Raw genomic sequence first — 21,736 nt, 5'->3', positions numbered from 1 at the left:
AACCAGATGCCACACAAGACTCCATAGCAGTCAATCAAGGCCTGATTGCATAAAAGATGGACTTCTTTGTTTTTTTAAAGGACTGGTAGACAGAATTTACCCAGTCTCCTAGTTGTATTACCTAACCACTACTATGAAACAAGAAATGTTACTAGAAGTGGGTTCCAATGCTTCTTGTTTCCATCTTGTCACCCTTTTATTTTTCACTAACAGAGCTGTTGGATTTTTGTATCAGTTCTGTCAGCTGCTGTTGTCCATGCCCAATAAAGGATAAATATACATTATCTTAACTTTCAGAAATCTGTATGCAGCTTTATAGGAAAACTTGAGGAAATAGAGTTTACTTCCTTAATGATAACACTGAGACCTGAAGAAGGAATGAGAATTGAAGAGGGCTTTTGTCTCAGGAGAGAGTGTATTAACAGGAATTGGAAGAATGCCAGTTTGGCTGAAGTGGAAGTGAGAAACATTGGCCTGTATGGGTTTCAAGAAAAAGGCAAAAGCCAAGACTGTGGGGCTTGTAAATCACATTAAAGATTGCCCCACGAATGATGTGGAATTGTCGAAGTGTATGAAGTGTTGATTGCTAGCATTTCAAAAAACTTTATGGCTGTAAGTTTAAGTCAGGAAAAGAATAGATAGGGTAAACCAGTGAAACTGTTACAGAAGTCTTCGACTACAGGGAAATAGGATAATAGATGTAGAGAAAAGTTGATTTAGTGAAAGACTTAGGAAGCTAAATGGCAAATACTTCCTGGATGTTTGGGTATGAGGTGAGAAAGGATGGCTTTTAAAGCTTATGTAATGGTATACCATTGCCTGAGTCAGGAAATTTTGGGAAAAAACGTGGAGATAGTATGAATTTTGTGCCTTTGAGATCCAAGAAATAGCAAGTAGTAATTCGTTACATAGTTTTGGAGTTTTGAAGATGTGGGTTAAAGCCATAACTTTGTAGTAACAGAATAGAGAAGAAACCAGTACATGGGGAGGCAGGGGAGGTGAGGAGTCAGGTACAACTTCCAGGTTTTTCATTTGGGAAATGATGCTCATTTGTAAGCATGAGAAGAGATAGCTTTGGAAACTTGGTTTTTTGTTTTGAAGTAAGCTCTATGCCCATCATGGCGCTTGCAGTCATGACCTGGTCATGAAGAGTTGCATACTCTATTGAATGAGCCAGCCAGGTGCCCAGAGAGCAAGTAGCTTTGGATTAGACGAGAAACACTCCTTCCTCAGGAGGGAAAGTGTAGGTAGATAAAAATATATGGACGTTTGTGGGCTGAAGGTAGGTGGTAGTTTAAAGACATATCTAGTGACTTCAAAACAGTTCAGGGCATTGTGGCTTAAGTTTGGGAGAATGAACTGATGTTGATAGGTGTTTTGGGATTTAGTCTAGCTGAAAGTAGGCTCCATTTTTGTGGTGGCATTCCACTTACTAACACATTCAGTCACCCAGAAGTTAGGTAGATCAAGCTCCTGGATGGGGAAGGCATTAATAATTGTCATCACTTTTCTGTTTAAAGGTTGTCAACCCACCTGCAGAATAGTCACCCATGCCCTCTTGATGGTTGGTTATTTTGATGGTGGGGGAGGGGTGCCATCAGCACTTTTTTAAATTGCTGTAGTGCCTATTCTCTTAGTTTCTTAAATCACCCTATAAGATAGTATTCTCCTTTATCAAGTGAGCCAACAGGCTCTGAAGAGTTAGGGGACTACTAGCAGAATGGTGAGTAGAAGTTAAGAATGTGTTTATGATTCCAAATCCGCGTTTTTCACTTACTTGCTAAATGTCATCAAACTGAACCCTCCTCCCCCCATTATAAGTGCTAACTTAAGCTTTATCGATACCTACCTGAACTGTAAGCATTTAGGAACATGTTTTTAAATGTTACAATTCCACAAACACTGAGCATGCCTACTCTGTACAATATACTATGCTGGATACTTCTGTGTTAGACAGGCCTTAGCAACTTAGTGGTATTTTTTTTTTCTAAATATGTGAATACTTGCATGGGTTCTACCTCCATAATTACTATAACTATCAGGTATAAGAGAGAGGAGTATAACATTTGTGGAAATGTTAACACTGTGGAAGATTTGGACGTTGACTAAAAAGTTGGGTTTCACTCCAGTACAGTATAGAAACTTGGATACATACCACTGTGTACCACTTCAGTTTTTTTTAATCCCCCAAACTGCCTAAATCAGTTTACATTATTGCTTCTTTAGATTTCCCCAGGTAGGGGGTGGGTTAGATGGGGAATCACCTTAAGTGAAAATACAAAATGCAAAAAATGTTCCTAACTTACCCCAAGAACATGTTCAATATATTAGAAGGTGATTTGCAGAATGTGAAGACCAGAGCTAATTGTTACTGAATTTAGTGATGGCTGGCTTTTCAGTTGATGGTATATTCATTGTGAACACTTGCCTGTTCAAGTTATTTTTATACAACTTGGAAATTATTCCAGGATTGCTGGCAGCCATTCTACCCCAAATGTGTAAATTTACAGGGCTCTTGGGTAGCTCAGTTGGTTAAGCATCTGACTTTGGCTCAGGTCATGATCTCAGGGTCCTGAGTGGGCTTCTCCTTCTCCCTCTGCCCCTCGCCCCACTTGTGCATGCATGTGTGTGTGTGTGTGTGTGTGTGTCCCTTTCAAATAAAATCTTTAAAAAGATAAAAATGACAAATTGTAATCATAAAGGTAAAAAATGGTTAATTATAGCTGTAATAAAATTTAGAACTCTAAAAAATGTGTAAACTTAAGCTCTTCCATATTTCACATTACTCGTGAACATGCTGTGTGTCTGTGCACACCGGGAGACTGTCTATCTAAAGCTTATAGCAGTCTGTTTTATGTTGTCCCTGACTTTCTAAATGATCTAACATGAAATGGAGGATGGAGATAAGTGGCACAACTTCTCTCATCTCGAGGATACCCGGGCCATAATCTTCCTAAGGTTATTTTTTACCAGTTGCTACCCCTGTTTATGCAAATACTGAAAATGGAACATGCCCTCTTACCAGTTAACGTAAGTAGGCAGGAGTTAAAAATGAAGATTTTTATTTACATTTTATTATTCCCTACATCCTTCTTGCTCTCCTTTGCTATTTTTTCTTACCTAGATTTTTAATTTTGGGGTACTCCGAGGGGCTTGCCTCCCTGCGTGCACTGGTGCACTTTTCCTGTCTCCTGGCTTTAGGTCTTAATATGCTGTCAATTTCTAAGTTTATATTTCCAATTCAGACCTTTTCCCCAAACTGTCTACTAGGCACTTTAAATAGGCACATCAAACAACATGCTGAACTCTTCATCCTCTCTCACTCCCCCGCCATCTGCTAAGCCCACAGTCTTTCTCAATAGCTAACACTCATTTCAGTTGCTTAGATCCAAACTTTGAAATTGCTCTTGACTTTTCAATACCTCACATCCAATACATCAGGAAGTCTTTTTTTTCTGTCAGAAAATACCTAGAATCTGACCACTTACTACTTCCATTGCTTTCATCATTTGTCTGTTAAATTACTGCAGTAGGGGTGCCTGGGTGGCTTAGTTGGTTGAGCTTCTGCCCTTTGGCTCAGGTCATGATCCCAGGGTCCTGGGATTGAGCGCTGTGTTGGGCTCCCTGATCAGCAGGGAGCCTGCTTCTCCCACTCCCTCTGCCCCTCCCTGCTCTCTCAAACTAAAAAAAAAAAAAAAAAAAAAAAAAATCTTTTAAAAAAAATTTTTAAAAATTACTGCAATAATTCCTATAGGTCTCCCCATTTTCTGCTCTTGCCTCCCTACAGTCTTCCCAGCACAACTGTCAGTTTGTGTTTGGGTTTTTTTTTTTTTTTTAATCATATCTCTTCAAAATCCTGCAGTGCCTCCCTATTTCTATCAGGAAAGCTCCAGTGTTTAAAAGGTTTCTCCATGATATGGCCCCATTACCTCTCTGACCACATCTCCCAATACAACTTCCCCCTCCCCACTGATTACATTCCAGCCACTCTGGCCATGTTTTTTTTCAAACAGGCCAGGCATGCTTCTGCCTCTCAGCCTTTGCAGGGGCCATTTCCCCTGCCTAGAATGCTTTGGATATCTGCATGACTGTCATCTTAATGAGGTTTATTTTCACCTTCTATTGAAGAATGGAACCTGCTAACTCCCTTACTCTTGCTTTTTCCCAAGTGCTTATTAACACAATATAGGTTACCCTAACAATGTATGGTCCGTTTGTTGTCAGAATATGCAGGCCCATTAAAACAAGGATTCTGCTTATTTTCTAAGTCCTAAGTTCCTACATCAGCGTGTGCCACATAGAGGTTTAGTAAATGAGTGAATGAGTGTCTTTTAAATTAGCAGCTCTACCACGTTATCTTGTTAGCTTAAGCTTATACAGGTATCCTGTAGTTTTCAGAAGTTGGCATTTACGCCACTTCACTTTTATGAAAGACCTACATTAGTGCCTTCTTTTTGCTAACCAAAGGAAATTCGCAGAGGATTTTTGCTTTTATGGAAGAAGGTAAAAAGTAAAAATAGTGTTAAGCACTTGTTTTACAGCCAGCTGTTACAGAGGCTGTGTGTACCCTGAGCGGTTGAGTGGCACCATCAAGCTCCTTCCCTGGAAACCACTCAGGATCAAACCACCTTGGCTTCAAACTGTGAGCATCTGTGCTTTATCTTGACTTATTTTGTACATCTCTTAGCAAAATGTGTCCTAACGTATTAGAAAAGCCTGAGGTTATTTTTTCAGTCTGGGAATGTTCAAAAAGTTTTCTATATAAATTAATGGTAATTCCTTCACTTTATGCCTTTTTATTACTTTTGGTTAGCAGGGAAACTTGTAATAGTAGTTGTAAAAGCTAATTCAGCAGCATCTTTTAAATGGTAAAACATTTGTTTAAAATGTCGCTTTAACCATTTTTAAATGTATATTTCAGTGGCAGTAAATACATTCACAATGTACAGCCATCACCACTATCCCTTACCAGAACTGTTGTATCATCCTAAGCAAACACTGTACCCATTAAACAATAAGTCCCCATTCCCACTTCACCCCCAGCCCCTCACAACCTCTACTGTACTTTCTGTCTATGAATTTGCCTATTCTAGGTACCTCATAGAAGTGGAGTCATAATACTGTGTGGTCCTGTGTGACTGGTATATTTCACTTAGCATAATGTTTTCAAGGTTCATCCGTGGTGTAACATGTATCAGAATTTCCTTTTAATGGGTGACTAATCCACTGTATGTGTATAGCACCTTTTATCCATTCATCTGTTGATGGCCATTAGGGTTTTTCCACCTTTTGGCTGTGGTGAATAATGCTGCTGTGCACATTCATGTACAAGTATGAGTCCCTTCTTGCAGTTCTTTTGGGTAGATACCTAGGAGTGTAATTGCTGGATCATATGTGGTAATTCTGTTTAAGTTTTTGAGGAACCCCAAAACTTTTCCACAGCAGGTGCATCATTTTGTATTCCTACTAGCAATGTGTAAGAACTTCAGTTTCTGCACATCCTAACAAACACTTATTTTTCATTTTTCTGATGGTAGCCATCTTAATGGGTATGAAGTAATGTGCCATTATCAACTGATTTTTAACGTGACTCATCTTGATTGAGTCTTTCCAAAATATGAAGCTTAGTTTTCACTGAACCAAGTCTATTTACACTCATTTCACTGGTTTATATGATAGAAAGCCACTAAGTCACAGAAAAAACTACTATTGACGTAGTTGAAGAGCAAACACAACTGAATAGTAAACATGTAATTAGTAAGAGCAGGAGTTCTTGGGCACCTGATTGGCTCAGTCAGGAGAACGTGTGACTTGATCTTGGGGTCATGAGTTCGAGCCCTACATTGGGTGTAGAGATTATTTTTTAAAAAATTAAAAAGTTGCTTTTGGACATGTATGTTATATGAATAAGTCTGTTTATAGAAAAAATGTGTAGTTAGGTTATATGGGAGCCACTTGAGTGCTAACACAGTATCAACATTTTCTTATTAAGTGGTCTATAAGCTTTCTACTAAAAACGTGGTCTGTAGTACCAATGTAAGCATCACCTGAGTGGAGAACTTGTTACAAATGCTAAATTGGGGCCTCCATCCCAGACTTAGGGAATTAGAATTTGGTTTTGGACAAGATGCCCAAGTGACTTATGCACAGTAATGATCAACAAATTGGGTTTTTAAACTTTTAATGGCTACCTGGTATTTCAACTTAGTTTTAATCAGTTCTTGTCATTGGGTATTCAGGTTATTTCACTTGATTTTTGACTAGTATGAAAGATACAGCAGTGAATATCCTTGTAAATAAATCTAAAGATCTGTTTTCCAAAAAGTAGTTTCTTAGAGTGCTTGATTCAATGAATACGAACATTTGAGGTTTTTTGACACGTAACATTGCCCTCTGATTTACCTTCATCCCAACTGTATGTGAAAAATCACATTTCTCTACATACTTTTCAATAATGGTTGCTAAATATATCTCTCTCCCCATTTTTGAGGTGAAAACTGGTATCATATTTTTAAATATCTTGTGATTTTTACAATGACTTAATTTAAATGTTTTCATATTTTAAAATATTTTAAACACTTAAAAATATGTTAAAAGGTTAGTATGCTGCCATCTAGTGATAGCTTTATGTAAGAAAAGGGTAAGTCATGATTTAGTAATTCCATTTTATAATTGAGTTCAGTGTATGCATTCAGGCCCAAACTAATGCAACCAATAAAGGGCAGACACAAGAACTGAAAGATCCAAGCCAAGTTCCAATATCCAAGAAAGATCCGAAAGACACTTTTCTAATCCAATATCTCTGGTAAGTCACAGCAGTATGGTCAAACCAGGATGAGGTAATAAAAATAATACCCTGATTTTTCTGATGGTTAATAAAGCCAGTTAATCAGTTAATAAAATCTTTTTTATTTCCATCCTTATACTGAAAATATTTCTGAATTTGCTCAATGCACACAGTAAGTCATTGGAAGGGAAGGGATTTTGTACCTGCAAATTTTGTACTTCTACAGAGACTGTTACTTTAATTAGAGAATATATTTAATGTTTCTTTGAAGAGGTGTATGTAGTATCCTAATGTCATTCCGAACAGAATTCTCATGGTAGGTGTAACAGTGGGCTTAACTTTATTTAATTATATAATACTGTTTTTGTTTTTAACCCTAGGTGAAAGCCTATCTTTTTTAGCATTTGAGTGCCTACTCTCTGCTAAGTATGGAATTCAGGAATGAGCTATAATCCAAGGAATATTTTTTCTGTTTTGGGGAGCCAGACTAGTTTCTATTCAATGAATACTCAAAATTACTGCAATGTGCAAAATACTTTGAGCATACAAAGAAAGAAAGCAGTGTGCTGTCTGGAAGAAAGAATTGATGAGAGTAATATGTGCTGGCCACTCCATGTGTTATTTCATGTAAGTGTCAAAACAGTATTATTGGGGTTCCTCATTTTATAGATGAGGAAACAAATTTAGAAAGATTCAGTAGCAAAGCACTGATCCCCTCTACCATGGAGTCAGAGGAGCCACCCTGGAGAATGTAATAGTGGGTCTTGTTAGTGGTCGTTATTTACAGATGATAGGAGATGATATGAAAGACTGAAGTTAAACTATTAAAATTAATAAGTTAGCAAGCTCTGTGAACACAAAATACAGAAATCAGAAACAAAGTAGCTAGTATTAAATTTAATAAAAGATGTGAGAGCCCTCTTTTGGAGAGTTTTAAACCTTTATTGGAAGACATTAATGTATATCCAAATTAATGGACATACCATGTTCATGAATAAGGGTATTATAAATATGACAGTTCCCCCAAACTGATCTAGCATTAGTACAAATTCAATTAAAATTCCAAGAGGTTTGTTTCTTTTTGCTATTGAGCTTGATAATCTGTTTCTCAACTTTATGTGGAAGTTAAAGGCAAATGATAAACAAGAATGAGACAGGGGAAGGGGCTCTGTCATTCAAAACTTGTATTAAGATAGTAGAGTGTAATAGGTCTTGGTGTAAGAATAGACAAACAGACTATGAAACAAAATAGAGAGGCCAAAACCACATATATGAAAGCTAGATTTATGCTAGACTGGAGATTACTATGGACTATACTGAGAAAAACTAAGATTTTTACCTAATGCTCTACATAAGTACCAGTTCCAGGTGGATTAGATGTGGACTGAATGTGAGAGGCAGTTAGAAATTACAGGAAAATGTAAGAAAATCTAGAAAATAATTTTATGTCTGTGGATTAGAATTTCGTAAGGGAAAGTACAAATCAAAGGGAAAGATTGATACATGTGAATACATTAAGGACTTCTGTTCATTAGAAGATAACCACAAAGACAGTGCAAAGAGAAGCCGCAATCTGGAAGGACTAATATCAAGAATATAAAACACCAGATCTGTAAGAATGACAGAAACCCAACAGAAAAATGGGCCACAGATATGAACTGACATTTCACAGAACATTCCATAAGTATATGAAATGATTTCTAACTTCATTAGTAATCTAAGAAATGCATATTAAAATCACAGGTGCCATTTCATATTTATGAGGTAGGCAAAAAATGTTTAATTGGTTCTAAGTATTGGCTAGGATGTGATGCAATGAAAAATACTGCTGGAAGGGGTGTAAATTGGTACAACCACTTTGGAAACCAGTTTAGCATTACTTTGTAAATGAGCATATATACACTAGGAAAACTTGTATCTCTGCACTAGAAGGCATTTACAAGAATGTTTATAGCAACATTTTTAATAGCAAAAACTGGAAACAGCTCAGGTGTCCACCGACAATAGATTGTTAGGACATTTGTACAATTAAGTACTCTGGCCTAAAAATACAAGAACTCTGGCTGCATGCAGCAATATTAAATGAATCTTAAAATTATGTTTACTGGAAGAAGCAGTCACAGAAGAGTTCTTACAGTGTTTTTCCGTTTCTATAAAGTTCCCAAACAGGCAAAATTGTGAGTGTGAGTATTAGGGAAATGATAGAAAAGTAATACAAGGAAATCATTAACGATATTCAGCATAGTAAAGGAATACAATCAAGGGAATTGTTCCACAGGGGCTCCTAAGGTATATTTATTTCTCGGAATGGTTGCTTTGATTATGTTTTAAGATTTCAAGTAACATCAAAGGAGAGCATAAGGTTTATATTATCAGAAATGAGACCATGACACTAATTTCTCTTGGAACAGCCTTAAAATTCACATGGTACTTCACACAGTACTGGGTAGAGGAAGCCAAGTGTCTGGTCCAGGGTACTGGAGTGGGTGTTGGGAGAAGTGCAATTGTCAGTGATGGTCAGTAACAAGATAAACATTTTGAAACGTTGAGGTGCATATGAGGCTACACAAAAGTGTCTGTATTCATTGTCTTGGATGGGATGCAATGATAAATAAAAGTAATGTACTTAGGGGCACCTGGGTGGCACAGCGGTTAAGCGTCTGCCTTCGGCTCAGGGCGTGATCCTGGCGATCTGGGATCGAGCCCCACATCAGGCTCTTCTGCCATGAGCCTGCTTCTTCCTCTCCCACTCCCCCTGCTTGTGTTCCCTCTCTCGCTGGCTATCTCTATCTCTGTCAAATAAATAAATAAAATCTTTAAAAAAAAAAAAGTAATGTACTTAGAGGTAATCTGAAGAGCCATCCTTTCTCACTGAGCAAAATGTTTAGAATTTTATGCTTTGTAGAGCCACTCTGGTGAGCCTGTATCTCAGCCCAACATTTGCGCTAACTGCTCCCAGATCTTGGAATGGTAACCTCAGTTGGTGTCTGCTTCCTGAAGAAATTGGCTGAGATGGAAGTCATCAAAACCAGAGGCTTCATGGGACAGAATGGGCCCTAGCACAGTATTGGAAGGAACTACCATTAGGTGGCAGGCCAGGCTGGGTTGGGAAACTAGTATCAGGTGGTAGCGAATAGTGTCTTCCAGTACTTGAAAGGTTTAAATACCAATGGGTTCTATGTATTCATTCTTCCAGCAATTACTGAGTTGCCCACTAGATGCCAGACACTGTTGTAGGGCCAAGCTAAAAAAAAATGCCATCATCTCAAAATTAGCGAAGAGATGAGAAGGTAATTTTTCTATGAAGCAGTGGTATATTTTCGTCAGTTTGGAGAGCTCCCAATCTGCTATGATTGAGTTTTTGTTGAATATGATGGAGATAACTTGGGTGAAGATACAGCTCAGGAACTTCACTTTTTAGGCATTTATATGTGTACTTTTCAAGGTTAGCCCCAGAAGAGGTGGTGCTTCAGTATTCAGGAAGTCTTGGAACAAGAATTTATGTGAGGTCAAATATGGTGTCTGAATCAGCACATTGTATGGTTAGCATCTCTCTCTAGTAGGAGTCCTGTGTTCATATAACAAACATGCTGGCCACCGATATAGGTGCTAGAAATGCAGCACTGAATGTAACAGACAACATTCCTCATCTGGAGCTTATTTTTAGTGAGGAAAGATAGGGGTGAAATACACCAGTTGGTGTTAACGTTATTAAGTGAAATAAAACGGTATTTTTATATGGGCTCATCAGGGAAGGCCCTTGTAAAGTGCAGTTTGGACAGGTCTGAAGGTAGGGTGTCAGTCATGTAGATATCAAGACCATGCTAGCAGAGGAAATAAGTGCGAATGCCCTTAAGGGTCAGTGAAGCAGGCTGGTAAAATGAGGAAAGAGAATGGTAGGAAATGGATTTGGGAATGTATTTGGGGAACATGATTGTGCAGGGCTTTATGGGGAATGGTAAAGATTTTAGTTTTTACTCGTGGTGTGACAGGAAACTTGGAAGGGTATGAGCAAAAAGTAATAATCTTACATTTTATCACTGGTAGCGATCTGAAGAACAGGCAGTTGGGAGGAATTGTGTAAGTAGGCCGACCAATTGGAATGATTTTGCATTAGTGTATGTAATTATAGCGGTTTAGATTGGAGTAATGAAGCAGATTTCGAGTATATTTTTAAGGTAGAGCCAATTTCATTTATTGATGGACAAGAAGTGAATGTGAGAGAAAGAAGTCAAGATCTCTCTAAAGTTTCTGACCTAAGAAACAAGATGGAGTTGTCTTCTACTGAGATGAAGAAGACTGGAGAATGGGGTGGGAACAGATATCAAAAGGTTCATGTTGGTTATATGAAGTTTGAGAAAACTTTGAACACTAAGTGGAGATATCAAGTAGTCATTTGGATATACTTACCTGGAATTCAGGGATAATTTCAGGACTGGAGATACAACTGTGGGAGATACCAGTGTCTAAATAGAATTTAAAGCAGTGGGCTCACAGCAATGTCCACAACAGCCAAACTATGGAAAAAGTCCTTATGTCCATCGACAGATGAATGGATAAAGAAGATGTGGTATATGTATATCACACAGCCATCAAAAAAATGAAATCTTGCATTTACGACCACGGGACAGAACTAGAGGGTATTATGCTAAGTGCAATAAGTCAGTCAGAGAGGCAGTTATCATGTGATCTCACTCATGTGGAATTTAAGACACAAAATAGAGGATCATAGGGGAAGAGAGGAAAAAATGAAACAAGACAAAATCAGAGGGAGACAAACCATAAGAGACTTTTAATCTTAGGAAACAAACTAAGGGTTGCTGGAGGGGAGGGGGGTAGGGGATGGGGTGGCTGGGTGATGGACATTGGGGAGGGTAGGTGTTGTGATGAGTACTGTGTATTGTGTAAGACTGATGAATTAGAGACCTGTACCCCTGAAACAATACATTATATGTTAATTAATTGAATTTAAATTTTAAAAAAACAATGAAAAAAATAAAGCAGAGAGAAAATAAAGAGAAGAGGTCAGCAGACTGAACTATAGGGTGCTTTTATGGCTAGAAATAGGGAAAATGGAATGGTGCAATGAGAATACTGAGAGGGGGCAGCCTGTGAGGTGAGAAAGCCAAAAGAAGAACGGGTGGGAAGCGGGGAGAAAAAGGAGAAGCAGAGGAAAGAAGGAACAAACAGGAGGGTGTCTCAAGCCAAGTTTCACAAAAGAGGATGTGAAATGTGTCACCTGCTACTGAGGGGTTCAGTAAGGTGAAGACTAAATCGACCATTTGATTTGACAATCCAGAATTCACTGGTGTCTTTGAATAGTATGATTTAGTGGAGTGGTGAGCATAAAAAGATGAATGGAATTAATTTGGAAGGGAATGGGAGGAGAGAAAGGAGATAGTCTATTTTTTTTTTAATTTTTTTTTGTTTTTTAAAGGAGATAGTCTTTAAAAGAATACTGTGAAGAGCAAATAAATGGGAAAGTAGTTGGGTAGGGATGTTACTACTCGATAGATGTTTGGAGTGTTGCACAAATCAGGTGTCATGGTGATTCGTTCAGAGTGGCCAAGCCCTCTGCACTTGTTTGAAAAGCCTCTTATATATAAACTTGAAGCCCCCAAGAAGTACACAATTTTGCAAAATAGGTATTTTCCAGTGAGCTAGTACTGGTCAGGGAATAGCAGAAGTATCTAAAGTTCTAGAGTTGTGACCGCATTGAGGCTTCCATAGTCCTAACAGTGGAGCTTCCCATTTCTCTCACACGGTAAGCCTGTGTCTCATATGGGATTTGGAGGGCATAATGGACTTTTACCAGAACTTACTGTGCAGCTACTTATAGAGAGCCTTTGTTCCCAATAATGCAAGCACTTAGCAAGGACACCTGCGCACAGTAACTCAGAAGTTTTCCATATAGTCATCACACTTATACTATGGAGAAGTTTATTTGCCTCCATGTATGAAAATACTCCTTGTATATATTTATTCAGGATCCTTTGTAGGTTAGTATGTGGAATAGGAACCCATTCCTTTTGGAGTAATCATGTAGGGAATTCTAGTGACAGAGTTCTCTTGTAAATGTGGAGAATGGTAGGCAGTGAAATCCGTGACAGCTTAGATCCAAAGTTTCCTCCACCTTCTAGACACTGACCAGAGCAACAAGCAGGCAGGAGGGCCAGCCTGCGTATGATTTTCCTGGCACGGCTGTAACAGTACCAGCACTACGACAAATTTATTGGCTCACGGTTCTGGGGACTAGAAGTGCAGAATCAAGATCTTAGGGTCATGCTCCTTCTGAAAACTGTAGGACATTCCTTTCCTCTTCCTACCTTCTGGTAGTTTGCTGGGAGTCTTTGGCATTCCTTGGCTTGTATTTGCATAATTCCAATCTCTGCCTTCGTTATGACATTCTTCCTGTGTGTCTCTGACTTTTCATGACTGTTTATAAGGACACAAGTCATGTTGGATTGGGGCCCACCCTCTAGTATGACTCGGTCTTAACTAATTCCATCTGCAGTGACCCTATTTCTAAGGTCACATTCTGAGCTACTTGGAGTTAGGACCTCAACATATCCTTTTTTTTGGGGGGGGGAGGCTTTCAGAAGGGAACAGACACAATTTGACCTGTAAAACTGGATTATAGACCAAAATCCACAAATGACAAAAGATGTAAGTGGTATTAAAAACAAGTGCGAATGGATACTATTGGAGCAGTGGGGGAGGAGGGATAGAGAGCAGCTTTTAGAAAGAGCCAGCAAGGATATATGGTGTGAAGTATTTGGCATTGCACCAATACAAACATACGAAAGAAAAAAAATGCAAGGAGAGAAGTAAAACTTGGCATCAGACAAAAAAAAAAGTAGCCAGAAAAAATTTTGTGCAGAAGATGAAAATTATAACCAAATTCCAGTACCACCTGTGGATCTAGACAAAAGGAGTCCCTGTTCTGGGTCCCACACTTCAGAGGGACCCACGTATCACAGGCACACAAACATATTAACACACAGGCAGCACTGTCACTTTGACTCCGATGCTCAGTGCCAGCACAGTGCAATTAGTAACTCTAAACTCCTGCTCTTGTGAATAACTGCATTCAGGCCCTAGGGAAATGCTTCTGCACATCTTTTGCCTAATATCTTCAAAAGACAACTGTGTCCAAATACCATGCAGGTTTGTGGGTTGTGCTGCTACTGATATTGCTTCATTGAGCAAGGAGGCTTTGGGTGTCCGAAGTTTGGGGCACAGAAAAGACTAATTGTCACGTTCTTCCTTAGCACAAATGCAAAAGATTCCTGCATAACAAAGCAGTTTCCCACTAAGTGCCAAGCATTGATTTTCTTCTCTTTATGTTCAAAGTGTACCAGAGTGTATATACCTCTGTACAAATTTGGTATACTTTGAGTAAGATTATGTTTAAATTTGTAGTCTTGAAAATTGTTAGTGGAATGCAAATTATGTGAAAATAGGATAACATTATTAATGATTTGCTGAAATAAAGGCAAACAATAAAATTCATGGGATAAGTAATATAACTTATGAAATAATGTGCTTATTTTATGCTGTATGCCAGCATTGCTGGTCCCAAGAGAACAGCTAGACATGTACAGTAATAATTAAATTTAGTTACCTGATATTTACGTTATATGAGTTTCAGTCATATAAAAACCACAGCTTTACACATCTCTTGTTGTTTTGAAGGTATATTTGTTGAGGTAGAAGGGCTGAATGTATTTTATTTCATCGTTTTAAAGTTTAATAACTTTTAAATTTAGACATATGGTTAGGGGCTCCCATTTATATTCTTGCCCCAGACCCTGCAAATGAAAGGAGTCAACCAGTCAAACATTTGCCATGAATTAAAAGCTGCAAACCATGAAGCAGTTACTGCTATGGCAGAAGAAAACAGTGTCAAATACAAAAATATAGATGGCGGGATAACAGAAGATGAAATATGAAATGACAGACTGAGGAAAGAAAAGAAGAAAAACCGTAATAGAAATGAAAATAAAATTGAAAAGGAGCACAGCAAGGTAAGTGGTTTTTTTTTTTTTAAGGTTTAAAAATCATTGCTATTTTAAAATTATGGGGATAGGAGGAAGGCAGGCAAAAAAAAAAAAAAAAAAAACCCTAACATCATTGAAGTTCTAAATAGAAAATCAACATAATTTTCTGAACTGAAGACTCAAATCTCTACATTGAAAAGGCACACTGTGTCCTAGGTTAGTACAAAGAGAGTTCTGTTTCCATTGATGGCAGAATGAATGGCCTAGGCCTACTTTCTCACCTAAAGCAACTGAGAAAGCTGGAGAAATTATGTATGTTTGAAAGCATCAAAAGCAAGCATGCATGAAGAATTGCAGGATTAAAATGTAGGAAAGGAGATATGAGTCTGGCATGTGAGATTCTGAAAAATATTCTAAAATTTCAATTCTGAAAGTAGAGGCCAAGAGGTCTAGAAGCTAAACACAATTTTTGACATGCATGGGGCTAAAGAGACACAAATTAGAGTCGAGGACTGCAAGGAAAAGGTATACACATCAGATTTTCATTTGGGACCCCAGAGAGCTCATCCAGCTTCAAATTCTCTTAATCCCTGTTTGGATTAAAGATACTGCAAGTGAGTCTACCTGCCTAGCAGAAGCAGAAGTGAGTTATCTGGAGGAAGATTAACATCATCCAGAGTTTCAAACTATCTACAGTCCTTCGAATGCAACTCTGGCACTCAATCAAAAATAACCTGATTTACCTATAGAAGACAAGTTACGGACAGAACTTAAGAGAAATGACCGATAATGGAAACAGACCTATAAGGGATCGAATGACCTAAGCCAGGGCCAGCAATATATGGCCCATAGGTCAAATCCTGCCCCCTGCCTGTTTTTGTAGATAAAGGTTTATTGGAACAAACCTACACTCATTCATATATGTATGTTGTGGCTGCTTTTGTACTCTAACAGCATAGTGATAACTACTCTATGGTTCATAAAGCCTAAAGTATTTACCAGAAATATTTACAGAAGTTTGCTAGCCCCCAATCTAAGCTACCTTGATAAGATACCAAAACAACAGGAAATTTAAAAGAAATAGAAAGCAGTTACAGAGATAAATGCAGAATGTAGTAATACTAAACAGAGAATCAAAATCAAAGTCAACAATTGGTACTTTGAAAAGGTAATTAAAAAGCTAAGCCCCCCTAATAGAGATTGAGAAAGAAAAAGTAACCAACCAGCATCAGGAATGAAAAGGGGAAAATTAGGACAAGTTCCGCCGGGCAAAAACCAACTTACCAAAACCGAAACGAGAAAAGTGAGTAGTCCTTTGTCTATTAAAGAAATTGAGGGGCACCTGTGTGGCTTAGTTGATTAAGCGTCCGACTTTTGATTTCGGCTCAGGTCATGATCTTGCGGTTGTGAGATTGAGCTCTACATCGGGCTCCAGGCTCAGCGCAGAGTCTGTGTGTTTCTCCCTCTGCTCTTCCCCCCTCGCACTCTCTCTTTGTCTCTCTCAAATAAATAAATAACATCTTTTAAGAAAAAAAGAAATTGAATTCCATAATTCCCACAAAGAAACCACCAGATGAATTCTTCCAAACATTTAAGGAAGAAATGACACCAATTACACAAAACCTTCCAGAGAATAGAACAGGGTGTCCTGGTCTCAACTGAGCAGGATGAAAAGGGACTCCATCCATGGTAGCTGGTCTAGTGTGTGGTGCAGAGCCAAGCAGGGTAATGAGGCTGCCCACATGGGGGCAGCCTCACATAGGCTGTTGGAGCCCAGATGCCATTTAGCAGGGTGTCTATACTGAAGGAGTAGCATAGGTGGGGTGTGTGTGTGGTGCAGGGAGGAAGGAAGGCGAGGTTAGAGTCCAAAGTGCCCACATTGTGGAATAGCCTTTTAGAGCATTACAGCCCAAAGTAAATGAGGAAAAAGTTCGTGATGGGCTGCACTTTGGCATGGTGAGTCAGATCCTGAGTAAGGTGAAGAATGCCTATTATGGCCACAGCCTGTACTGTTAGGAAGGCAACCATGTATGGAAGTAACCCAACATGGGGAGTCTGAGGCTAAGCAGGTATGAGGAAGGGCATCTATGCAGGAGTGTGACCTGGTGTAGAGTGGCAGAACCCAAGCAGGGAGAGGAGATATTCTTGTGTATAAGAGGGTAGCAATGAAGATGGGAGATTGGTTACATATGAGGGAACTGAGTAGACAGGAAAAGGGAGATAGAAGACAGGTTTCTCACTGTCTGAGAAGGAAGTTAAAAATATAGAAAGGATGAAAAATAGAATGAACCCTGTGGGGTTTTTTTTGTTTTTGTTGGAGTTTTATGTAAATATATTTCCTACATCTATCCACTCAGAGGGCCTGTAAACAGTGACACTTTAATATCAATGAGGATATCTAGTATCTAGATCTTGACTTCTAAATATCATATCCACCAAAAGGAATTAGGGCTGCTTAGAGAAATGGCTGATTTTGAGGCTGTCAAAGGCAAAGTGAATAATAACAGAGTAGGGGTGCCTGGGTGGCTCAGTTGGTCAAGTGACCAACTTTTGGTTTTAACTCAGGTTATGATCTCAGGGTAGTGAGATCAAGCCCTACGTAGGGCTCTGAACTGAGCGTGGAACCTGCTAAAGATTCTCTCTCTCTCTGCTCCTCCCCACCCCCGCTTGTGCACACATGCATACTCTCTCTTTAAAAAAATAAAATATAATAATAATGTAATACTAATAATAGTAATAACAAAACATCTTGTGCTAGAAAGCAAGGAAGTTCTCAGAAAATGGAAACATACCAAAATGACCCAGAAGCCAGTTAAGATGGGTGCTCCCCTGGCCAAATTGGGAACAATTGGCAACAGAAAAAGTGGTAGGACAGACACATAGACCAATGAAACAGAGTAGAGAGTTTAGAAATAAACCCTCACATATATGGTCAAATGATTTTAGAACACAATGGGGAAAGGACAGTGTATTCAACAAACGGTATTGGGAAAACTGGATATCCACATGCAAAAGAATGAGGTTGGACCCTTACCTTACACCATATACGAAATTTAACTCAAAAAGGGGTTAAAGGCCTAAGGTAAGGCCTAAAACTATAAAATTCCTAGGTGAAAACATAGAAAAATTTGATGGTATTGGATTTGGCAGTGATTTTTTGAATATGAGACCGAAAGCACAGGCAACAAAAGCAGAAATATATTAATGGGACAACATCGAACCTAAAAATATTGGCACATTAAAGAAAACGAGTAAAAGGGCAACCTATAGAATGGGAGACAATTGCAAATCATATATGTAATAAAGGGTTAATATGCAGAATAAATAATTCTAACAAAAGCGCAATTAACCCGATTAAAGCATGGGCAAGGGACCTGAATAGACATTTCTCCAAAGCAGATATGCAAATGGCCAATAAGTAATATGGAAAGATGCTCAACATCACCAGCCATTAGAGAAATGCAAGTCAAAATAACAGTGGGATATCACTTCATACACATTAGGATGGCCACTATCAAAAAATACAAAATACAAATGTTAGTGAAGATGTAGAGAAATTGGAACTCTTGTGCACTGCTGGTGGGAATGTAAAATGGTGCAACCATGATGGAAATCAGCATGGAAGTTCCTCAAAAAACTGAAGATAGAAATACCATACAATCCCTCTTCTGAATATATATCCAAAAGAATTGGAAGAGGAATTTTGAAGAAACATTTGCACACCCATGTTTATTGCAGCAGTATTCACAGTATCAAAGAGGCAGAAGCAGCCCAAAGATCCCTCAACAGATGAATAAAGTGTGGTGCAGATACACGGTGGAGTACTATTCAGCTTTTAAAAAGAAGGAAATCCTGTCACATGATACAACATGGATGAACCTGGAGGACATTGTACTGCATGAAGTAAGTCAGTCACCAAAGGACAAATACTGTATGATTCCACTCACATGAGATATCTAGAGTGATCCCCAGTCACGATCATGATTCCAAATTTCCAGTTACAACTGTGGAAACAGTAGAATTGTGGTTGCCAGGGCTTGGAAGAGAGAAATGGAGAGTTGTTTTTCTGTGGTGTATAGACTTTCAGTTTTTCAGTTTTGCAAGATGAGAAAATTCTAGAGGGGCACCTGGTTGGCTTAGTCAGTAGAGCATGTGAGCCTTGATCTCGGGATCATGAGTTCAAACCCCACATTGGGTGTGGAGCCTACTTTAAAAGGAAGGAAGGAAGGAAGGAAGGAAGGAAGGAAGGAAGGAAGGAAGGAAGGAAGGAAGGAAGGAAGGGAATTCTAGAGATCTGTTACACAACAATGTAAATATAGTTAACTCTACTGAGCTGTACACTTAGTTAATTTTATACTATGTATTTTACTACAATTTTTTAAATTGCAAAAACAGTAAAAGATTTTAACACGTTGTAAAAATAAGAAGAATGAGCCTGTACAGATATAAACAAATAAATTGAAGGGTGAATTGATAAAGAATGGGATATTTGCATAATTTCAAATATCTCCCCACAAATTACTAATTATGAAGGGGAAAATATTATTGTGAAGATGCCTTGTGGGCACCACCATAATCAAATGATCAAGTGGATATTATTAGTAATGGAACAAATGGATACCATGTGCTACCTGATAGGATGCATTGAGAAGAACACAGCCTCGTATCTGTAATATTTCTGCCAAAGACACATAACCTGAATCTAGTCATGAGGAAAAATCAGACAAACCAAAAATGAGAGACATTTCTACAAAATAAGTTACCATTATTCCAAAATTGTCAAGATCATAAAAGTCAAAAAAGGACTAAGGAACTGTTCTAGCCTAAAAGGACTAAAAAAAAAGATGGGACAATAGGAGTCAACATGTGAATGTAAACTGAATTCTTTTGCTCTAAAAGACAGTATTGGGATAATTAGTGAAACTTGAATGAGGACTGAGGATCAGATTAACATATTAGTGTTAATTTTCTGATTTTGGTTGTAGTAATGTAGGAGAATGTCCTTGTTTGTAAGAATACACCAAAGTGATGGACATCAGTTCAGCAATTTATTCTCAAATGATTGAGGGAAAGTTTTTATAATATTCTTTCAACTTTCCTATAGTCTTATAATTATTTAAAAGGAATTTAGTGGTGTATTTGAGCTTTATCAGCTTTTAGAAAAAAACATGTTGCATCTTCTTTATGATTCGGTTTCTCTTTAAATCTTTGAAAATATATTTTGGAGTCCTTAAAATGTTTTTGAGCCCATGTTGCAAAGTTTGAACAGCTTCATCATGGGCAGGTCATCTAGTTGGCAGGTATCTGTAAAATACTTCATCTGTGAGATGAATCTGAAAAGAATACAAATAATAGTTGCGAAATGTTGAATCCAAGTCAGCAAAGACTAGTAGCGAAGAAGCTGTATTTTCTCCAATGAGATTTTAAAAAAATAGCTAGACAGAGCACAATTGTGTGCTTATTCATGTTTTTAAAGAACACTTTGTTCACACCTGTCATTACACCTGTGTTGTTATACAACTGATCACAAATGTCTTTCAACAGTAGGTTCACATCATCCAGAACTTGCTTCACTTTGTTGAATACAGCCACAGCTAGATGGTTAAAAATTAAGCCTGGTCTTCTATCATAACTGTATTATATAACAGTCAGCAGTTGACCAGGGTTGTCATATCTGAAAATCTCCAATAATTGCCTATTAATTCCTGCTAATTTGCTTATTTTTAACCACCTAATTTTATACATACTTTCCCATTGTTAAATTAACTCTTAATAAATTTTTTGGATCCGTGCTAAATTCGCTTTTCTCATTTTAATATTTTCTCAGATGCTCATGGATTAAAAGCAGCAATTATTTTGATGACTTGCATGAAATGTTTGTTATTTAAGAATGCCACTGTTCATTATGAACTCTGAAGGGAAATTCTGTATTTTGCTTTTAAAATCTTAATAGCTGCAACTACTAGCACTTCAGAATAATAATGTTCTTTCTTGTCTGTGTTATAAGGCTTTGGCCTGGTGCATTTTTATTTGATTTATGTGTAAACCAGGGAAACATAAGGAGACATAAGTACAATATAGTGTCCTAGGTTGGATCCTGGAACAGAAAAAGGACATAAGTGGAAAAACTAGAGAGATCTAAATACAGTCTAAATTTAGTTAATAGTAACATACTAATGTTAATGTTAACATCTTACATAACCCCAGTTTGTTTGTCAAAACTAAGATATTAACATTAGGGAAGCCAGGTGATGGACTTCTCTGTTCTATCTTTGCAGCTTTTCTGTAAATATAAAAAATGTTTTAAGGGCACAAAGGCAATGTAGAGAAAGGATAGCTTTTTTATTTTTTAAGATTTTATTTATTTATTTGACAGAGAGAGACAGAGAGGGAACACAAGCAAGGGGAGTTTGAGAGGGAGGAGCAGGCTTCCTGCCATGCAGGGAGCCCAATGCGGGGCTCGATCCCAGGACCATGGGATCACGCCCTGAGCCGAAGGCAGACACTTAACGGCTGAGCCACCCAGGAGCCCTGAAAGGATAGCTTTTTAACAAATGGTGTGTTGGGACAATTAGACATCCATGTGCAAAAAAATTAACTTGAACCCATATATCACACCACATACAAAAAAGAATTCAAAATGGATCACAGACCTAAATGAAAAACCTAAAACCATGAAAGTTTTATTTTTATTATTTTTTAAAGATTTTACTTATTTAAGACCTAGAGAAAGCACAAGCGGGGGAGCCACAGAGGGAGAGGGAGAAGCAGACTCCCTGCTGAGCAAGGAGCCTGATGTCGGGCTGGAACCCAGGACACTGGGATCATGACCTGAGCTGAAGGCAGACGCTTAACTGACTGAGCACCCAGGAACCCCACCGTAAAAGTTTTAGAAAAAAATATAGGAGACACCCTTTGTGACCGGATGTTAGGGAAGGATTTCTTAGAG

General features: G+C 38.2%; 1 long non-coding RNA gene across 1 annotated transcript; it reads left to right on the top strand.

Moving 5' to 3' along the window:
* The first annotated feature begins 3,826 nt into the window (after positions 1 to 3,826).
* LOC130544470 (uncharacterized) lies at positions 3,827 to 19,245 on the top strand. The gene is made up of 2 exons (XR_008960758.1): positions 3,827 to 14,814; positions 18,526 to 19,245. It is a non-coding gene; the product is annotated as an uncharacterized LOC130544470 (long non-coding RNA).
* The last annotated feature ends 2,491 nt before the right edge of the window (positions 19,246 to 21,736 follow it).

This window comes from Ursus arctos, unplaced genomic scaffold (genome assembly GCF_023065955.2).
Source record: "Ursus arctos isolate Adak ecotype North America unplaced genomic scaffold, UrsArc2.0 scaffold_21, whole genome shotgun sequence".
Taxonomy (NCBI): Eukaryota; Metazoa; Chordata; class Mammalia; order Carnivora; family Ursidae; genus Ursus; species Ursus arctos.
The sequence above is the reverse complement of the archived record's forward strand: the minus strand, read 5'-3'. Positions and strand labels throughout refer to the sequence as shown.